The sequence below is a fragment of the Ictalurus punctatus genome, chromosome 7 (assembly GCF_001660625.3).
Source record: "Ictalurus punctatus breed USDA103 chromosome 7, Coco_2.0, whole genome shotgun sequence".
Classification (NCBI taxonomy): Eukaryota; Metazoa; Chordata; class Actinopteri; order Siluriformes; family Ictaluridae; genus Ictalurus; species Ictalurus punctatus.
The window spans coordinates 8,401,483-8,422,825 of NC_030422.2; the positions used below are offsets into that span (position 1 = coordinate 8,401,483).

Sequence of the window (21,343 nt, forward strand, 5' to 3'; positions counted from 1 at the left end):
CCCCATGTTTGCTGAATCTCCAACATGTCTTGTGGATCTCTCCAGCATGTTAAATTATCCTTGGCCTTTTGGTTCCTTTTGCGACTAATGACCTCTTTACCCAGTCACTAACTTTCCCTGGAGGGTGTCGTGATTGTGCCAGATTCTTTCTGTTAAAAAAAAAAAGATTTAATGGGATATTTGGATAGGTTTTGATAGCTCATTGGTCTTCGTGATGGGTCAAAGTTGTTTTTCATCTAACCCCTGTCATGTATCAGTATGGCATCTCGGTCATTATGACAGCTAAAGATTACATACGACTGTTATATTTTACAGTAAGGCAATACTTTTTTCCTGGAGCAAATCAAATAGATCACTTTCTCGTTTAAGCTTAAAGGTGTTGCAAACAATAACAATTTAGTCAGCATTCGCAGTGTTAAAAAGAGAAGAACGGTAGGGGGCAGCAACGTCTAGGTTTTAGGTAGTGACGACAAATTGAATACCAGTTCACGCTCTTCAGAGGCTTGAAGTGGAAAAAACAGTCAAGCGATCAATAAGACGACACACACACTAAAGGGCGTCCATTGATTCACAGAAGCAGCAATTTTGGGTTTGAGACTTGCTGGACTCACGAGCAAGTGTTTTAAGTTCCTGAGCATCTTTGTACTTTGAAAACAACCACTATCAAATAGATCACTTTCTCGTTTAAGCTTAAAGGTGTTGCAAACAATAACAATTTAATCAGCATTCGCAGTGTTAAAAAGAGAAGATCGGTCGGGGGCAGCAATGTTTAGCTTTTAGGTATTGACGACAAATTGAATACCAGTTCACGCTCTTCAGAGGCTTGAAGTGGAAAAAACAGTCAAGCGATCAATAAGACGACACTCACACTAAAGGGCGTCCATTGATTCACAGAAGCAGCAATTTTGGGTTTGAGACTTGCTGGACTCACGAGCAAGTGTTTTAAGTTCCTGAGCATCTTTGTACTTTGAAAACAACCACTATCAAATAGATCACTTTCTCGTTTAAGCTTAAAGGTGTTGCAAACAATAACAATTTAGTCAGCATTCGCAGTGTTAAAAAGAGAAGATCGGTCGGGGGCAGCAACGTTTAGCTTTTAGGTATTGACGACAAATTGAATACCAGTTCACGCTCTTCAGAGGCTTGAAGTGGAAAAAACAGTCAAGCGATCAATAAGACGACACTCACACTAAAGGGCGTCCATTGATTCACAGAAGCAGCAATTTTGGGTTTGAGACTTGCTGGACTCACGAGCAAGTTTCTAAGTTCCTGAGCATCTTTGTACTTTGAAAACAACCACTATCAAATCGATCACTTTCTCGTTTAAGCTTAAAGGTGTTGCAAACAATAACAATTTAGTCAGCATTCGCAGTGTTAAAAAGAGAAGAACGGTAGGGGGCAGCAACGTCTAGGTTTTAGGAAGTGACGACAAATTGAATACCAGTTCACGCTCTTCAGAGGCTTGAAGTGGAAAAAACAGTCAAGCGATCAATAAGACGACACTCACACTAAAGGGCGTCCATTGATTCACAGAAGCAGCAATTTTGGGTTTGAGACTTGCTGGACTCACGAGCAAGTGTTTTAAGTTCCTGAGCATCTTTGTACTTTGAAAACAACCACTATCAAATAGATCACTTTCTCGTTTAAGCTTAAAGGTGTTGCAAACAATAACAATTTAGTCAGCATTCGCAGTGTTAAAAAGAGAAGAACGGTAGGGGGCAGCAACGTCTAGGTTTTAGGTAGTGACGACAAATTGAATACCAGTTCACGCTCTTCAGAGGCTTGAAGTGGAAAAAACAGTCAAGCGATCAATAAGACGACACTCACACTAAAGGGCGTCCATTGATTCACAGAAGCAGCAATTTTGGGTTTGAGACTTGCTGGACTCACGAGCAAGTTTCTAAGTTCCTGAGTATCTTTGTACTTTGAAAACAACCACTATCAAATAGATCACTTTCTCGTTTAAGCTTAAAGGTGTTGCAAACAATAACAATTTAGTCAGCATTCGCAGTGTTAAAAAGAGAAGAACGGTATGGGGCAGCAACGTCTAGGTTTTAGGTAGTGACGACAAATTGAATACCAGTTCATGCTCTTCAGAGGCTTGAAGTGGAAAAAACAGTCAAGCGATCAATAAGACGACACCCACAGTAAAGGGTGTGCATTTAGTCAAAGAACTGGGAAATCTCTTCTTATGATTCATTGGACTCTTGAGCTCCTTTGCAGTTTGAAGACATCCCATATAGGCCTCAGTGAGGATTGAACTCACGACCCCTGGTTTACAAGACCAGTGCGCTATCCACTGAGCTATGAAGCCTTGTGACATACAGCCAATGGAATTAGAAGGAGAGAAAAGTTGACATATAGTCCTAATTGAAAATAGTCGACTAGCAGACACAATGTAAATAAAATCTTTAGGTTAAGAACTGGGTAACTGTCAATGGTACTACCACCATCAGGCTTCACTGTGCGGATGGTGTTGTCAAGTAATGAGTGGCGTTGGATTTCTTTCAAATGTAGCACTTTGTACCAAGGGCAAACAATTCTTTTAGTCCAGAGAACCTTTTTCCCCCCATGTTTGCTGAATCTCCAACATGTCTTGTGGATCTCTCCAGCATGTTAAATTATCCTTGGCCTTTTGGTTGTTTTTGGGACTAATGCCCTCTTTACTCAGTCACTAACTTTCCCTGGATGGTGCCACATGCTTTCTGTTAAAAAAAAAAAGATTTAATGGGATATTTGGATAGGTTTTGATGGCTCATTGGTCTTCGTGATGGGTCAAAGTTGTTTTTCATCTAACCCCTGTCATGTATCAGTATGGCATCTCGGTCATTATGACAGCTAAAGATTACATACGACTGTTATATTTTACAGTAAGGCAATACTTTTTTCCTGGAGCAAATCAAATAGATCACTTTCTCGTTTAAGCTTAAAGGTGTTGCAAACAATAACAATTTAGTCAGCATTCGCAGTGTTAAAAAGAGAAGAACGGTAGGGGGCAGCAACGTCTAGGTTTTAGGAAGTGACGACAAATTGAATACCAGTTCACGCTCTTCAGAGGCTTGAAGTGGAAAAAACAGTCAAGCGATCAATAAGACGACACACACACTAAAGGGCGTCCATTGATTCACAGAAGCAGCAATTTTGGGTTTGAGACTTGCTGGACTCACGAGCAAGTGTTTTAAGTTCCTGAGCATCTTTGTACTTTGAAAACAACCACTATCAAATAGATCACTTTCTCGTTTAAGCTTAAAGGTGTTGCAAACAATAACAATTTAGTCAGCATTCGCAGTGTTAAAAAGAGAAGAACGGTAGGGGGCAGCAACGTCTAGGTTTTAGGTAGTGACGACAAATTGAATACCAGTTCACGCTCTTCAGAGGCTTGAAGTGGAAAAAACAGTCAAGCGATCAATAAGACGACACTCACACTAAAGGGCGTCCATTGATTCACAGAAGCAGCAATTTTGGGTTTGAGACTTGCTGGACTCACGAGCAAGTTTCTAAGTTCCTGAGTATCTTTGTACTTTGAAAACAACCACTATCAAATAGATCACTTTCTCGTTTAAGCTTAAAGGTGTTGCAAACAATAACAATTTAGTCAGCATTCGCAGTGTTAAAAAGAGAAGAACGGTATGGGGCAGCAACGTCTAGGTTTTAGGTAGTGACGACAAATTGAATACCAGTTCATGCTCTTCAGAGGCTTGAAGTGGAAAAAACAGTCAAGCGATCAATAAGACGACACCCACAGTAAAGGGTGTGCATTTAGTCAAAGAACTGGGAAATCTCTTCTTGTGATTCATTGGACACTTGAGCAAGTGTCTTGAGCTCCTTTGCAGTTTGAAGACAACCCATAAAGGCCTCAGTAAGGATTGAACTCACGACCCCTGGTTTACAAGACCAGTGCTCTATCCACTGAGCTATGAAACCTTGTGAGATGCAGCCAATGGAATTAGAAGGAGAGAAAAGTTGACATATAGTCGTAATTGAAAATAGTCGACTAGCAGACACAATGTAAATAAAATCTTTAGGTTAAGAACTGGGTAACTGTCAATGGTACTACCACCATCAGGCTTCACTGTGGGGATGGTGTTGTCAAGTAATGAGTGGCGTTGGATTTCTTTCAAGTGTAGCACTTTGTACCAAGGCCAAACAATTCTTTTAGTCCAGAGAACCTTTTTCCCCCCATGTTTGCTGAATCTCCAACATGTCTTGTGGATCTCTCCAGCATGTTAAATTATCCTTGGCCCTTTGGTTGCTTTTGCGACTAATGACCTCTTTACCCAGTCACTAACTTTCCCTGGATGGTGTCGTGATTGTGCCAGATTCTTTCTGTTAAAAAAAAAACATTTAATGGGATATTTGGATAGGTTTTGATAGCTCATTGGTCTTCGTGATGGGTCAAAGTTGTTTTTCATCTAACCCCTGTCATGTATCAGTATGGCATCTCGGTCATTATGACAGCTAAAGATTACATACGACTGTTATATTTTACAGTAAGGCAATACTTTTTTCCTGGAGCAAATCAAATAGATCACTTTCTTGTTTAAGCTTAAAGGTGTTGCAAACAATAACAATTTAGTCAGCATTCGCAGTGTTAAAAAGAGAAGAACGGTAGGGGGCAGCAACGTCTAGGTTTTAGGTAGTGACGACAAATTGAATACCAGTTCACGCTCTTCAGAGGCTTGAAGTGGAAAAAACAGTCAAGCGATCAATAAGACGACACACACACTAAAGGGCGTCCATTGATTCACAGAAGCAGCAATTTTGGGTTTGAGACTTGCTGGACTCACGAGCAAGTGTTTTAAGTTCCTGAGCATCTTTGTACTTTGAAAACAACCACTATCAAATAGATCACTTTCTCGTTTAAGCTTAAAGGTGTTGCAAACAATAACAATTTAGTCAGCATTCGCAGTGTTAAAAAGAGAAAACGGTAGGGGCAGCAACGTCTAGGTTTTAGGTAGTGACGACAAATTGAATACCAGTTCACGCTTTTCAGAGGCTTGAAGTGGAAAAAACAGTCAAGCGATCAGTAAGACGACACTCACACTAAAGGGCATCCATAGATTCACAGAAGCAGCAATTTTGGGTTTGAGACTTGCTGGACTCACAAGCAAGTGTTTTAAGTTCCTGAGCATCTTTGTACTTTGAAAACAACCACTAAAGGCTCCAGTGAGGATTGAGCTCACGACCTCTGGTTTACGAGACCAGTGCTCTAACCACTGAGCTATGAAGCCTTGTGACATGCAGCCAATGGAATTAGAAGGAGAGAAAAGTTGACATATAGTCGTAATTGAAAATAGTCGACTAGCAGACACAATGTAAATAAAATCTTTAGTTTATGAACTGGGTAACTGTCAATGGTACTACCACCATCAGGCTTCACTGTGGGGATGGTGTTGTCAAGTAATGAGTGGCGTTGGATTTCTTTCAAGTGTAGCACTTTGTAGCAAGGCCAAACAATTCTTTTAGTCCAGAGAACCTTTTTCCCCCCATGTTTGCTGAATCTCCAACATGTCTTGTGGATCTCTCCAGCATGTTAAATTATCCTTGGCCTTTTGGTTCCTTTTGCGACTAATGACCTCTTTACCCAGTCACTAACTTTCCCTGGAGGGTGTCGTGATTGTGCCAGATTCTTTCTGTTAAAAAAAAAAAGATTTAATGGGATATTTGGATAGGTTTTGATAGCTCATTGGTCTTCGTGATGGGTCAAAGTTGTTTTTCATCTAACCCCTGTCATGTATCAGTATGGCATCTCGGTCATTATGACAGCTAAAGATTACATACGACTGTTATATTTTACAGTAAGGCAATACTTTTTTCCTGGAGCAAATCAAATAGATCACTTTCTCGTTTAAGCTTAAAGGTGTTGCAAACAATAACAATTTAGTCAGCATTCGCAGTGTTAAAAAGAGAAGAACGGTAGGGGGCAGCAACGTCTAGGTTTTAGGTAGTGACGACAAATTGAATACCAGTTCACGCTCTTCAGAGGCTTGAAGTGGAAAAAACAGTCAAGCGATCAATAAGACGACACACACACTAAAGGGCGTCCATTGATTCACAGAAGCAGCAATTTTGGGTTTGAGACTTGCTGGACTCACGAGCAAGTGTTTTAAGTTCCTGAGCATCTTTGTACTTTGAAAACAACCACTATCAAATAGATCACTTTCTCGTTTAAGCTTAAAGGTGTTGCAAACAATAACAATTTAGTCAGCATTCGCAGTGTTAAAAAGAGAAGATCGGTCGGGGGCAGCAACGTTTAGCTTTTAGGTATTGACGACAAATTGAATACCAGTTCACGCTCTTCAGAGGCTTGAAGTGGAAAAAACAGTCAAGCGATCAATAAGACGACACCCACAGTAAAGGGTGTGCATTTAGTCAAAGAACTGGGAAATCTCTTCTTATGATTCATTGGACTCTTGAGCAAGTGTCTTGAGCTCCTTTGCAGTTTGAAGACAACCCATAAAGGCCTCAGTAAGGATTGAACTCACGACCCCTGGTTTACAAGACCAGTGCTCTATCCACTGAGCTATGAAGCCTTGTGAGATGCAGCCAATGGAATTAGAAGGAGAGAAAAGTTGACATATAGTCGTAATTGAAAATAGTCGACTAGCAGACACAATGTAAATAAAATCTTTAGGTTAAGAACTGGGTAACTGTCAATGGTACTACCACCATCAGGCTTCACTGTGGGGATGGTGTTGTCAAGTAATGAGTGGCGTTGGATTTCTTTCAAGTGTAGCACTTTGTACCAAGGCCAAACAATTCTTTTAGTCCAGAGAACCTTTTTCCCCCCATGTTTGCTGAATCTCCAACATGTCTTGTGGATCTCTCCAGCATGTTAAATAATCCTTGGCCTTTTGGTTGTTTTTGGGACTAATGCCCTCTTTACTCAGTCACTAACTTTCCCTGGATGGTGCCACATGCTTTCTGTTAAAAAAAAATAAGATTTAATGGGATATTTGGATAGGTTTTGATAGCTCATTGGTCTTCGTGATGGGTCAAAGTTGTTTTTCATCTAACCCCTGTCATGTATCAGTATGGCATCTCGGTCATTATGACAGCTAAAGATTACATACGACTGTTATATTTTACAGTAAGGCAATACTTTTTTCCTGGAGCAAATCAAATAGATCACTTTCTCGTTTAAGCTTAAAGGTGTTGCAAACAATAACAATTTAGTCAGCATTCGCAGTGTTAAAAAGAGAAGAACGGTAGGGGGCAGCAACGTCTAGGTTTTAGGTAGTGACGACAAATTGAATACCAGTTCACGCTCTTCAGAGGCTTGAAGTGGAAAAAACAGTCAAGCGATCAATAAGACGACACACACACTAAAGGGCGTCCATTGATTCACAGAAGCAGCAATTTTGGGTTTGAGACTTGCTGGACTCACGAGCAAGTGTTTTAAGTTCCTGAGCATCTTTGTACTTTGAAAACAACCACTATCAAATAGATCACTTTCTCGTTTAAGCTTAAAGGTGTTGCAAACAATAACAATTTAGTCAGCATTCGCAGTGTTAAAAAGAGAAGAACGGTAGGGGGCAGCAACGTCTAGGTTTTAGGTAGTGACGACAAATTGAATACCAGTTCACGCTCTTCAGAGGCTTGAAGTGGAAAAAACAGTCAAGCGATCAATAAGACGACACTCACACTAAAGGGCGTCCATTGATTCACAGAAGCAGCAATTTTGGGTTTGAGACTTGCTGGACTCACGAGCAAGTGTTTTAAGTTCCTGAGCATCTTTGTACTTTGAAAACAACCACTATCAAATAGATCACTTTCTCGTTTAAGCTTAAAGGTGTTGCAAACAATAACAATTTAGTCAGCATTCGCAGTGTTAAAAAGAGAAGAACGGTAGGGGGCAGCAACGTCTAGGTTTTAGGTAGTGACGACAAATTGAATACCAGTTCACGCTCTTCAGAGGCTTGAAGTGGAAAAAACAGTCAAGCGATCAATAAGACGACACTCACACTAAAGGGCGTCCATTGATTCACAGAAGCAGCAATTTTGGGTTTGAGACTTGCTGGACTCACGAGCAAGTTTCTAAGTTCCTGAGTATCTTTGTACTTTGAAAACAACCACTATCAAATAGATCACTTTCTCGTTTAAGCTTAAAGGTGTTGCAAACAATAACAATTTAGTCAGCATTCGCAGTGTTAAAAAGAGAAGAACGGTATGGGGCAGCAACGTCTAGGTTTTAGGTAGTGACGACAAATTGAATACCAGTTCATGCTCTTCAGAGGCTTGAAGTGGAAAAAACAGTCAAGCGATCAATAAGACGACAACCACAGTAAAGGGTGTGCATTTAGTCAAAGAACTGGGAAATCTCTTCTTGTGATTCATTGGACTCTTGAGCAAGTGTCTTGAGCTCCTTTGCAGTTTGAAGACAACCCATAAAGGCCTCAGTAAGGATTGAACTCACGACCCCTGGTTTACAAGACCAGTGCTCTATCCACTGAGCTATGAAGCCTTGTGAGATGCAGCCAATGGAATTAGAAGGAGAGAAAAGTTGACATATAGTCGTAATTGAAAATAGTCGACTAGCAGACACAATGTAAATAAAATCTTTAGGTTAAGAACTGGGTAACTGTCAATGGTACTACCACCATCAGGCTTCACTGTGGGGATGGTGTTGGCAAGTAATGAGTGGCGTTGGATTTCTTTCAAGTGTAGCACTTTGTACCAAGGCCAAACAATTCTTTTAGTCCAGAGAACCTTTTTCCCCCCATGTTTGCTGAATCTCCAACATGTCTTGTGGATCTCTCCAGCATGTTAAATAATCCTTGGCCTTTTGGTTGTTTTTGGGACTAATGCCCTCTTTACTCAGTCACTAACTTTCCCTGGATGGTGCCACATGCTTTCTGTTAAAAAAAAAAAGATTTAATGGGATATTTGGATAGGTTTTGATAGCTCATTGGTCTTCGTGATGGGTCAAAGTTGTTTTTCATCTAACCCCTGTCATGTATCAGTATGGCATCTCGGTCATTATGACAGCTAAAGATTACATACGACTGTTATATTTTACAGTAAGGCAATACTTTTTTCCTGGAGCAAATCAAATAGATCACTTTCTCGTTTAAGCTTAAAGGTGTTGCAAACAATAACAATTTAGTCAGCATTCGCAGTGTTAAAAAGAGAAGAACGGTAGGGGGCAGCAACGTCTAGGTTTTAGGTAGTGACGACAAATTGAATACCAGTTCACGCTCTTCAGAGGCTTGAAGTGGAAAAAACAGTCAAGCGATCAATAAGACGACACACACACTAAAGGGCGTCCATTGATTCACAGAAGCAGCAATTTTGGGTTTGAGACTTGCTGGACTCACGAGCAAGTGTTTTAAGTTCCTGAGCATCTTTGTACTTTGAAAACAACCACTATCAAATAGATCACTTTCTCGTTTAAGCTTAAAGGTGTTGCAAACAATAACAATTTAGTCAGCATTCGCAGTGTTAAAAAGAGAAGATCGGTCGGGGGCAGCAACGTTTAGCTTTTAGGTATTGACGACAAATTGAATACCAGTTCACGCTCTTCAGAGGCTTGAAGTGGAAAAAACAGTCAAGCGATCAATAAGACGACACTCACACTAAAGGGCGTCCATTGATTCACAGAAGCAGCAATTTTGGGTTTGAGACTTGCTGGACTCACGAGCAAGTTTCTAAGTTCCTGAGCATCTTTGTACTTTGAAAACAACCACTATCAAATCGATCACTTTCTCGTTTAAGCTTAAAGGTGTTGCAAACAATAACAATTTAGTCAGCATTCGCAGTGTTAAAAAGAGAAGAACGGTATGGGGCAGCAACGTCTAGGTTTTAGGTAGTGACGACAAATTGAATACCAGTTCATGCTCTTCAGAGGCTTGAAGTGGAAAAAACAGTCAAGCGATCAATAAGACGACACCCACACTAACAGGTGTGCATTTAGTCAAAGAACTGGGAAATCTCTTCTTATGATTCATTGGACTCTTGAGCTCCTTTGCAGTTTGAAGACATCCCATAAAGGCCTCAGTGAGGATTGAACTCACGACCCCTGGTTTACAAGACCAGTGCTCTATCCACTGAGCTATGAAGCCTTGTGACATACTGCCAATGGAATTAGAAGGAGAGAAAAGTTGACATATAGTCCTAATTGAAAATAGTCGACTAGCAGACACAATGTAAATAAAATCTTTAGGTTAAGAACTGGGTAACTGTCAATGGTACTACCACCATCAGGCTTGACTGTGCGGATGGTGTTGTCAAGTAATGAGTGGCGTTGGATTTCTTTCAAATGTAGCACTTTGTACCAAGGGCAAACAATTCTTTTAGTCCAGAGAACCTTTTTCCCCCCATGTTTGCTGAATCTCCAACATGTCTTGTGGATCTCTCCAGCATGTTAAATTATCCTTGGCCTTTTGGTTGCTTTTGGGACTAATGCCCTCTTTACTCAGTCATTAACTTTCCCTGGATGGTGCCACATGCTTTCTGTTAAAAAAAAAAAGATTTAATGGGATATTTGGATAGGTTTTGATGGCTCATTGGTCTTCGTGATGGGTCAAAGTTGTTTTTCATCTAACCCCTGTCATGTATCAGTATGGCATCTCGGTCATTATGACAGCTAAAGATTACATACAACTGTTATATTTTACAGTAAGGCAATACTTTTTTCCTGGAGCAAATCAAATAGATCACTTTCTCGTTTAAGCTTAAAGGTGTTGCAAACAATAACAATTTAGTCAGCATTCGCAGTGTTAAAAAGAGAAGAACGGTAGGGGGCAGCAACGTCTAGGTTTTAGGAAGTGACGACAAATTGAATACCAGTTCACGCTCTTCAGAGGCTTGAAGTGGAAAAAACAGTCAAGCGATCAATAAGCCTTGTGACATACAGCCAATGGAATTAGAAGGAGAGAAAAGTTGACATATAGTCGTAATTGAAAATAGTCGACTAGCAGACACAATGTAAATAAAATCTTTAGGTTAAGAACTGGGTAACTGTCAATGGTACTACCACCATCAGGCTTCACTGTGCGGATGGTGTTGTCAAGTAATGAGTGGCGTTGGATTTCTTTCAAATGTAGCACTTTGTACCAAGGGCAAACAATTCTTTTAGTCCAGAGAACCTTTTTCCCCCCATGTTTGCTGAATCTCCAACATGTCTTGTGGATCTCTCCAGCATGTTAAATTATCCTTGGCCTTTTGGTTGCTTTTGGGACTAATGCCCTCTTTACTCAGTCACTAACTTTCCCTGGATGGTGCCACATGCTTTCTGTTAAAAAAAAAAAGATTTAATGGGATATTTGGATAGGTTTTGATGGCTCATTGGTCTTCGTGATGGGTCAAAGTTGTTTTTCATCTAACCCCTGTCATGTATCAGTATGGCATCTCGGTCATTATGACAGCTAAAGATTACATACGACTGTTATATTTTACAGTAAGGCAATACTTTTTTCCTGGAGCAAATCAAATAGATCACTTTCTCGTTTAAGCTTAAAGGTGTTGCAAACAATAACAATTTAGTCAGCATTCGCAGTGTTAAAAAGAGAAGAACGGTAGGGGGCAGCAACGTCTAGGTTTTAGGAAGTGACGACAAATTGAATACCAGTTCACGCTCTTCAGAGGCTTGAAGTGGAAAAAACAGTCAAGCGATCAATAAGACGACACTCACACTAAAGGGCGTCCATTGATTCACAGAAGCAGCAATTTTGGGTTTGAGACTTGCTGGACTCACGAGCAAGTGTTTTAAGTTCCTGAGCATCTTTGTACTTTGAAAACAACCACTATCAAATAGATCACTTTCTCGTTTAAGCTTAAAGGTGTTGCAAACAATAACAATTTAGTCAGCATTCGCAGTGTTAAAAAGAGAAGAACGGTAGGGGGCAGCAACGTCTAGGTTTTAGGTAGTGACGACAAATTGAATACCAGTTCACGCTCTTCAGAGGCTTGAAGTGGAAAAAACAGTCAAGCGATCAATAAGACGACACTCACACTAAAGGGCGTCCATTGATTCACAGAAGCAGCAATTTTGGGTTTGAGACTTGCTGGACTCACGAGCAAGTTTCTAAGTTCCTGAGTATCTTTGTACTTTGAAAACAACCACTATCAAATAGATCACTTTCTCGTTTAAGCTTAAAGGTGTTGCAAACAATAACAATTTAGTCAGCATTCGCAGTGTTAAAAAGAGAAGAACGGTATGGGGCAGCAACGTCTAGGTTTTAGGTAGTGACGACAAATTGAATACCAGTTCATGCTCTTCAGAGGCTTGAAGTGGAAAAAACAGTCAAGCGATCAATAAGACGACACCCACAGTAAAGGGTGTGCATTTAGTCAAAGAACTGGGAAATCTCTTCTTGTGATTCATTGGACTCTTGAGCAAGTGTCTTGAGCTCCTTTGCAGTTTGAAGACAACCCATAAAGGCCTCAGTAAGGATTGAACTCACGACCCCTGGTTTACAAGACCAGTGCTCTATCCACTGAGCTATGAAGCCTTGTGAAATGCAGCCAATAGAATTAGAAGGAGAGAAAAGTTGACATATAGTCGTAATTGAAAATAGTCGACTAGCAGACACAATGTAAATAAAATCTTTAGGTTAAGAACTGGGTAACTGTCAATGGTACTACCACCATCAGGCTTCACTGTGGGGATGGTGTTGTCAAGTAATGAGTGGCGTTGGATTTCTTTCAAGTGTAGCACTTTGTACCAAGGCCAAACAATTCTTTTAGTCCAGAGAACCTTTTTCCCCCCATGTTTGCTGAATCTCCAACATGTCTTGTGGATCTCTCCAGCATGTTAAATTATCCTTGGCCCTTTGGTTGCTTTTGCGACTAATGACCTCTTTACCCAGTCACTAACTTTCCCTGGATGGTGTCGTGATTGTGCCAGATTCTTTCTGTTAAAAAAAAAACATTTAATGGGATATTTGGATAGGTTTTGATAGCTCATTGGTCTTCGTGATGGGTCAAAGTTGTTTTTCATCTAACCCCTGTCATGTATCAGTATGGCATCTCGGTCATTATGACAGCTAAAGATTACATACGACTGTTATATTTTACAGTAAGGCAATACTTTTTTCCTGGAGCAAATCAAATAGATCACTTTCTCGTTTAAGCTTAAAGGTGTTGCAAACAATAACAATTTAGTCAGCATTCGCAGTGTTAAAAAGAGAAGAACGGTAGGGGGCAGCAACGTCTAGGTTTTAGGTAGTGACGACAAATTGAATACCAGTTCACGCTCTTCAGAGGCTTGAAGTGGAAAAAACAGTCAAGCGATCAATAAGACGACACACACACTAAAGGGCGTCCATTGATTCACAGAAGCAGCAATTTTGGGTTTGAGACTTGCTGGACTCACGAGCAAGTGTTTTAAGTTCCTGAGTATCTTTGTACTTTGAAAACAACCACTATCAAATAGATCACTTTCTCGTTTAAGCTTAAAGGTGTTGCAAACAATAACAATTTAGTCAGCATTCGCAGTGTTAAAAAGAGAAGATCGGTCGGGGGCAGCAACGTTTAGCTTTTAGGTATTGACGACAAATTGAATACCAGTTCACGCTCTTCAGAGGCTTGAAGTGGAAAAAACAGTCAAGCGATCAATAAGACGACACACACACTAAAGGGCGTCCATTGATTCACAGAAGCAGCAATTTTGGGTTTGAGACTTGCTGGACTCACGAGCAAGTGTTTTAAGTTCCTGAGCATCTTTGTACTTTGAAAACAACCACTATCAAATCGATCACTTTCTCGTTTAAGCTTAAAGGTGTTGCAAACAATAACAATTTAGTCAGCATTCGCAGTGTTAAAAAGAGAAGAACGGTAGGGGGCAGAAACGTCTAGGTTTTAGGTAGTGACGACAAATTGAATACCAGTTCATGCTCTTCAGAGGCTTGAAGTGGAAAAAACAGTCAAGCGATCAATAAGACGACACCCACACTAACAGGTGTGCATTTAGTCAAAGAACTGGGAAATCTCTTCTTATGATTCATTGGACTCTTGAGCTCCTTTGTAGTTTGAAGACATCCCATAAAGGCCTCAGTGAGGATTGAACTCACGACCCCTGGTTTACAAGACCAGTGCTCTATCCACTGAGCTATGAAGCCTTGTGACATGCAGCCAATGGAATTAGAAGGAGAGAAAAGTTGACATATAGTCGTCATTGAAAATAGTCGACGAGCAGACACAATGTAAATAAAATCTTTAGGTTAAGAACTGGGTAACTGTCAATGGTACTACCACCATCAGGCTTCACTGTGGGGATGGTGTTGTCAAGTAATGAGTGGCGTTGGATTTGTTTCAAGTGTAGCACTTTGTACCAAGGCCAAACAATTCTTTTAGTCCAGAGAACCTTTTTCCCCCCATGTTTGCTGAATCTCCAACATGTCTTGTGGATCTCTCCAGCATGTTAAATTATCCTTGGCCCTTTGGTTGCTTTTGCGACTAATGACCTCTTTACCCAGTCACTAACTTTCCCTGGATGGTGTCGTGATTGTGCCAGATTCTTTCTGTTAAAAAAAAAAACATTTAATGGGATATTTGGATAGGTTTTGATAGCTCATTGGTCTTCGTGATGGGTCAAAGTTGTTTTTCATCTAACCCCTGTCATGTATCAGTATGGCATCTCGGTCATTATGACAGCTAAAGATTACATACGACTGTTATATTTTACAGTAAGGCAATACTTTTTTCCTGGAGCAAATCAAATAGATCACTTTCTTGTTTAAGCTTAAAGGTGTTGCAAACAATAACAATTTAGTCAGCATTCGCAGTGTTAAAAAGAGAAGAACGGTAGGGGGCAGCAACGTCTAGGTTTTAGGTAGTGACGACAAATTGAATACCAGTTCACGCTCTTCAGAGGCTTGAAGTGGAAAAAACAGTCAAGCGATCAATAAGACGACACACACACTAAAGGGCGTCCATTGATTCACAGAAGCAGCAATTTTGGGTTTGAGACTTGCTGGACTCACGAGCAAGTGTTTTAAGTTCCTGAGCATCTTTGTACTTTGAAAACAACCACTATCAAATAGATCACTTTCTCGTTTAAGCTTAAAGGTGTTGCAAACAATAACAATTTAGTCAGCATTCGCAGTGTTAAAAAGAGAAAACGGTAGGGGGCAGCAACGTCTAGGTTTTAGGTAGTGACGACAAATTGAATACCAGTTCACGCTTTTCAGAGGCTTGAAGTGGAAAAAACAGTCAAGCGATCAATAAGACGACACTCACACTAAAGGGCATCCATAGATTCACAGAAGCAGCAATTTTGGGTTTGAGACTTGGTGGACTCACAAGCAAGTGTTTTAAGTTCCTGAGCATCTTTGTACTTCGAAAACAACCACTAAAGGCTCCAGTGAGGATTGAGCTCACGACCTCTGGTTTACGAGACCAGTGCTCTAACCACTGAGCTATGAAGCCTTGTGACATGCAGCCAATGGAATTAGAAGGAGAGAAAAGTTGACATATGGTCGTAATTGAAAATAGTCGACTAGCAGACACAATGTAAATAAAATCTTTAGTTTATGAACTGGGTAACTGTCAATGGTACTACCACCATCAGGCTTCACTGTGGGGATGGTGTTGTCAAGTAATGAGTGGCGTTGGATTTCTTTCAAGTGTAGCACTTTGTAGCAAGGCCAAACAATTCTTTTAGTCCAGAGAACCTTTTTCCCCCCATGTTTGCTGAATCTCCAACATGTCTTGTGGATCTCTCCAGCATGTTAAATTATCCTTGGCCTTTTGGTTGCTTTTGCGACTAATGACCTCTTTACCCAGTCACTAACTTTCCCTGGAGGGTGTTGTGATTGTGCCAGATTCTTTCTGTTAAAAAAAAAAAGATTTAATGGGATATTTGGATAGGTTTTGATAGCTCATTGGTCTTCGTGATGGGTCAAAGTTGTTTTTCATCTAACCCCTGTCATGTATCAGTATGGCATCTCGGTCATTATGACAGCTAAAGATTACATACGACTGTTATATTTTACAGTAAGGCAATACTTTTTTCCTGGAGCAAATCAAATAGATCACTTTCTCGTTTAAGCTTAAAGGTGTTGCAAACAATAACAATTTAGTCAGCATTCGCAGTGTTAAAAAGAGAAGAACGGTAGGGGGCAGCAACGTCTAGGTTTTAGGTAGTGACGACAAATTGAATACCAGTTCACGCTCTTCAGAGGCTTGAAGTGGAAAAAACAGTCAAGCGATCAATAAGACGACACACACACTAAAGGGCGTCCATTGATTCACAGAAGCAGCAATTTTGGGTTTGAGACTTGCTGGACTCACGAGCAAGTGTTTTAAGTTCCTGAGCATCTTTGTACTTTGAAAACAACCACTATCAAATAGATCACTTTCTCGTTTAAGCTTAAAGGTGTTGCAAACAATAACAATTTAATCAGCATTCGCAGTGTTAAAAAGAGAAGATCGGTCGGGGGCAGCAACGTTTAGCTTTTAGGTATTGACGACAAATTGAATACCAGTTCACGCTCTTCAGAGGCTTGAAGTGGAAAAAACAGTCAAGCGATCAATAAGACGACACTCACACTAAAGGGCGTCCATTGATTCACAGAAGCAGCAATTTTGGGTTTGAGACTTGCTGGACTCACGAGCAAGTTTCTAAGTTCCTGAGTATCTTTGTACTTTGAAAACAACCACTATCAAATAGATCACTTTCTCGTTTAAGCTTAAAGGTGTTGCAAACAATAACAATTTAGTCAGCATTCGCAGTGTTAAAAAGAGAAGAACGGTATGGGGCAGCAACGTCTAGGTTTTAGGTAGTGACGACAAATTGAATACCAGTTCATGCTCTTCAGAGGCTTGAAGTGGAAAAAACAGTCAAGCGATCAATAAGACGACACCCACAGTAAAGGGTGTGCATTTAGTCAAAGAACTGGGAAATCTCTTCTTATGATTCATTGGACTCTTGAGCAAGTGTCTTGAGCTCCTTTGCAGTTTGAAGACAACCCATAAAGGCCTCAGTAAGGATTGAACTCACGACCCCTGGTTTACAAGACCAGTGCTCTATCCACTGAGCTATGAAGCCTTGTGACATGCAGCCAATGGAATTAGAAGGAGAGAAAAGTTGACATATAGTCGTAATTGAAAATAGTCGACTAGCAGACACAATGTAAATAAAATCTTTAGGTTAAGAACTGGGTAACTGTCAATGGTACTACCACCATCAGGCTTCACTGTGGGGATGGTGTTGTCAAGTAATGAGTGGCGTTGGATTTGTTTCAAGTGTAGCACTTTGTACCAAGGCCAAACAATTCTTTTAGTCCAGAGAACCTTTTTCCCCCCATGTTTGCTGAATCTCCAACATGTCTTGTGGATCTCTCCAGCATGTTAAATTATCCTTGGCCCTTTGGTTGCTTTTGCGACTAATGACCTCTTTACCCAGTCACTAACTTTCCCTGGATGGTGTCGTGATTGTGCCAGATTCTTTCTGTTAAAAAAAAAACATTTAATGGGATATTTGGATAGGTTTTGATAGCTCATTGGTCTTCGTGATGGGTCAAAGTTGTTTTTCATCTAACCCCTGTCATGTATCAGTATGGCATCTCGGTCATTATGACAGCTAAAGATTACATACGACTGTTATATTTTACAGTAAGGCAATACTTTTTTCCTGGAGCAAATCAAATAGATCACTTTCTTGTTTAAGCTTAAAGGTGTTGCAAACAATAACAATTTAGTCAGCATTCGCAGTGTTAAAAAGAGAAGAACGGTAGGGGGCAGCAACGTCTAGGTTTTAGGTAGTGACGACAAATTGAATACCAGTTCACGCTCTTCAGAGGCTTGAAGTGGAAAAAACAGTCAAGCGATCAATAAGACGACACACACACTAAAGGGCGTCCATTGATTCACAGAAGCAGCAATTTTGGGTTTGAGACTTGCTGGACTCACGAGCAAGTGTTTTAAGTTCCTGAGCATCTTTGTACTTTGAAAACAACCACTATCAAATAGATCACTTTCTCGTTTAAGCTTAAAGGTGTTGCAAACAATAACAATTTAGTCAGCATTCGCAGTGTTAAAAAGAGAAAACGGTAGGGGGCAGCAACGTCTAGGTTTTAGGTAGTGACGACAAATTGAATACCAGTTCACGCTCTTCAGAGGCTTGAAGTGGAAAAAACAGTCAAGCGATCAATAAGACGACACACACACTAAAGGGCGTCCATTGATTCACAGAAGCAGCAATTTTGGGTTTGAGACTTGCTGGACTCACGAGCAAGTGTTTTAAGTTCCTGAGCATCTTTGTACTTTGAAAACAACCAGTATCAAATAGATCACTTTCTCGTTTAAGCTTAAAGGTGTTGCAAACAATAACAATTTAGTCAGCATTCGCAGTGTTAAAAAGAGAAAACGGTAGGGGGCAGCAACGTCTAGGTTTTAGGTAGTGACGACAAATTGAATACCAGTTCACGCTTTTCAGAGGCTTGAAGTGGAAAAAACAGTCAAGCGATCAATAAGACGACACTCACACTAAAGGGCATCCATATATTCACAGAAGCAGCAATTTTGGGTTTGAGACTTGGTGGACTCACAAGCAAGTGTTTTAAGTTCCTGAGCATCTTTGTACTTTGAAAACAACCACTAAAGGCTCCAGTGAGGATTGAGCTCACGACCTCTGGTTTACGAGACCAGTGCTCTAACCACTGAGCTATGAAGCCTTGTGACATGCAGCCAATGGAATTAGAAGGAGAGAAAAGTTGACATATAGTCGTAATTGAAAATAGTCGACTAGCAGACACAATGTAAATAAAATCTTTAGGTTAAGAACTGGGTAACTGTCAATGGTACTACCACCATCAGGCTTCACTGTGGGGATGGTGTTGTCAAGTAATGAGTGGCGTTGGATTTCTTTCAAGTGTAGCACTTTGTAGCAAGGCCAAACAATTCTTTTAGTCCAGAGAACCTTTTTCCCCCCATGTTTGCTGAATCTCCAACATGTCTTGTGGATCTCTCCAGCATGTTAAATTATCCTTGGCCTTTTGGTTCCTTTTGCGACTAATGACCTCTTTACCCAGTCACTAACTTTCCCTGGAGGGTGTTGTGATTGTGCCAGATTCTTTCTGTTAAAAAAAAAAAGATTTAATGGGATATTTGGATAGGTTTTGATAGCTCATTGGTCTTCGTGATGGGTCAAAGTTGTTTTTCATCTAACCCCTGTCATGTATCAGTATGGCATCTCGGTCATTATGACAGCTAAAGATTACATACGACTGTTATATTTTACAGTAAGGCAATACTTTTTTCCTGGAGCAAATCAAATAGATCACTTTCTCGTTTAAGCTTAAAGGTGTTGCAAACAATAACAATTTAGTCAGCATTCGCAGTGTTAAAAAGAGAAGAACGGTATGGGGCAGCAACGTCTAGGTTTTAGGTAGTGACGACAAATTGAATACCAGTTCATGCTCTTCAGAGGCTTGAAGTGGAAAAAACAGTCAAGCGATCAATAAGACGACACCCACAGTAAAGGGTGTGCATTTAGTCAAAGAACTGGGAAATCTCTTCTTATGATTCATTGGACTCTTGAGCTCCTTTGCAGTTTGAAGACAACCCATAAAGGCCTCAGTAAGGATTGAACTCACGACCCCTGGTTTACAAGGCTCTATCCACTGAGCTATGAAGCCTTGTGACATGCAGCCAATGGAATTAGAAGGAGAGAAAAGTTGACATATAGTCGTAATTGAAAATAGTCGACTAGCAGACACAATGTAAATAAAATCTTTAGGTTAAGAACTGGGTAACTGTCAATGGTACTACCACCATCAGGCTTCACTGTGGGGATGGTGTTGTCAAGTAATGAGTGGCGTTGGATTTGTTTCAAGTGTAGCACTTTGTACCAAGGCCAAACAATTCTTTTAGTCCAGAGAACCTTTTTCCCCCCATGTTTGCTGAATCTCCAACATGTCTTGTGGATCTCTCCAGCATGTTAAATTATCCTTGGCCCTTTGGTTGCTTTTGCGACTAATGACCTCTTTACCCAGTCACTAACTTTCCCTGGATGGTGTCGTGATTGTGCCAGATTCTTTCTGTTAAAAAAAAAACATTTAATGGGATATTTGGATAGGTTTTGATAGCTCATTGGTCTTCGTGATGGGTCAAAGTTGTTTTTCATCTAACCCCTGTCATGTATCAGTATGGCATCTCGGTCATTATGACAGCTAAAGATTACATACGACTGTTATATTTTACAGTAAGGCAATACTTTTTTCCTGGAGCAAATCAAATAGATCACTTTCTTGTTTAAGCTTAAAGGTGTTGCAAACAATAACAATTTAGTCAGCATTCGCAGTGTTAAAAAGAGAAGAACGGTAGGGGGCAGCAACGTCTAGGTTTTAGGTAGTGACGACAAATTGAATACCAGTTCACGCTCTTCAGAGGCTTGAAGTGGAAAAAACAGTCAAGCGATCAATAAGACGACACACACACTAAAGGGCGTCCATTGATTCACAGAAGCAGCAATTTTGGGTTTGAGACTTGCTGGACTCACGAGCAAGTGTTTTAAGTTCCTGAGCATCTTTGTACTTTGAAAACAACCACTATCAAATAGATCACTTTCTCGTTTAAGCTTAAAGGTGTTGCAAACAATAACAATTTAGTCAGCATTCGCAGTGTTAAAAAGAGAAAACGGTAGGGGGCAGCAACGTCTAGGTTTTAGGTAGTGACGACAAATTGAATACCAGTTCACGCTTTTCAGAGGCTTGAAGTGGAAAAAACAGTCAAGCGATCAATAAGACGACACTCACACTAAAGGGCATCCATAGATTCACAGAAGCAGCAATTTTGGGTTTGAGACTTGCTGGACTCACAAGCAAGTGTTTTAAGTTCCTGAGCATCTTTGTACTTTGAAAACAACCACTAAAGGCTCCAGTGAGGATTGAGCTCACGACCTCTGGTTTACGAGACCAGTGCTCTAACCACTGAGCTATGAAGCCTTGTGACATGCAGCCAATGGAATTAGAAGGAGAGAAAAGTTGACATATAGTCGTAATTGAAAATAGTCGACTAGCAGACACAATGTAAATAAAATCTTTAGGTTAAGAACTGGGTAACTGTCAATGGTACTACCACCATCAGGCTTCACTGTGGGGATGGTGTTGTCAAGTAATGAGTGGCGTTGGATTTCTTTCAAGTGTAGCACTTTGTAGCAAGGCCAAACAATTCTTTTAGTCCAGAGAACCTTTTTCCCCCCATGTTTGCTGAATCTCCAACATGTCTTGTGGATCTCTCCAGCATGTTAAATTATCCTTGGCCTTTTGGTTCCTTTTGCGACTAATGACCTCTTTACCCAGTCACTAACTTTCCCTGGAGGGTGTTGTGATTGTGCCAGATTCTTTCTGTTAAAAAAAAAAAGATTTAATGGGATATTTGGATAGGTTTTGATAGCTCA

General features: G+C 40.4%; 12 non-coding genes across 12 annotated transcripts; all 12 read right to left on the minus strand.

The window, feature by feature from the left end:
- Positions 1-2,241: 2,241 nt before the first annotated feature.
- Positions 2,242-2,314, minus strand: trnat-ugu (transfer RNA threonine (anticodon UGU)). Its single transcript has one exon. It is a non-coding gene; the product is annotated as a tRNA-Thr (tRNA).
- A 1,537-nt stretch (positions 2,315-3,851) lies between these two features.
- trnat-ugu (transfer RNA threonine (anticodon UGU)) lies at positions 3,852-3,924 on the minus strand. Its single transcript has one exon. It is a non-coding gene; the product is annotated as a tRNA-Thr (tRNA).
- A 1,234-nt stretch (positions 3,925-5,158) lies between these two features.
- On the minus strand, positions 5,159-5,231 carry trnat-cgu (transfer RNA threonine (anticodon CGU)). The gene has a single exon. It is a non-coding gene; the product is annotated as a tRNA-Thr (tRNA).
- A 1,229-nt stretch (positions 5,232-6,460) lies between these two features.
- On the minus strand, positions 6,461-6,533 carry trnat-ugu (transfer RNA threonine (anticodon UGU)). Its single transcript has one exon. It is a non-coding gene; the product is annotated as a tRNA-Thr (tRNA).
- A 1,858-nt stretch (positions 6,534-8,391) lies between these two features.
- On the minus strand, positions 8,392-8,464 carry trnat-ugu (transfer RNA threonine (anticodon UGU)). The gene has a single exon. It is a non-coding gene; the product is annotated as a tRNA-Thr (tRNA).
- A 1,524-nt stretch (positions 8,465-9,988) lies between these two features.
- Positions 9,989-10,061, minus strand: trnat-ugu (transfer RNA threonine (anticodon UGU)). Its single transcript has one exon. It is a non-coding gene; the product is annotated as a tRNA-Thr (tRNA).
- A 2,318-nt stretch (positions 10,062-12,379) lies between these two features.
- Positions 12,380-12,452, minus strand: trnat-ugu (transfer RNA threonine (anticodon UGU)). The gene has a single exon. It is a non-coding gene; the product is annotated as a tRNA-Thr (tRNA).
- A 1,535-nt stretch (positions 12,453-13,987) lies between these two features.
- Positions 13,988-14,060, minus strand: trnat-ugu (transfer RNA threonine (anticodon UGU)). The gene has a single exon. It is a non-coding gene; the product is annotated as a tRNA-Thr (tRNA).
- Positions 14,061-15,296: 1,236 nt separating this feature from the next.
- trnat-cgu (transfer RNA threonine (anticodon CGU)) lies at positions 15,297-15,369 on the minus strand. The gene has a single exon. It is a non-coding gene; the product is annotated as a tRNA-Thr (tRNA).
- A 1,548-nt stretch (positions 15,370-16,917) lies between these two features.
- Positions 16,918-16,990, minus strand: trnat-ugu (transfer RNA threonine (anticodon UGU)). The gene has a single exon. It is a non-coding gene; the product is annotated as a tRNA-Thr (tRNA).
- A 1,554-nt stretch (positions 16,991-18,544) lies between these two features.
- trnat-cgu (transfer RNA threonine (anticodon CGU)) lies at positions 18,545-18,617 on the minus strand. Its single transcript has one exon. It is a non-coding gene; the product is annotated as a tRNA-Thr (tRNA).
- Positions 18,618-20,815: 2,198 nt separating this feature from the next.
- On the minus strand, positions 20,816-20,888 carry trnat-cgu (transfer RNA threonine (anticodon CGU)). Its single transcript has one exon. It is a non-coding gene; the product is annotated as a tRNA-Thr (tRNA).
- Positions 20,889-21,343: the final 455 nt, after the last annotated feature.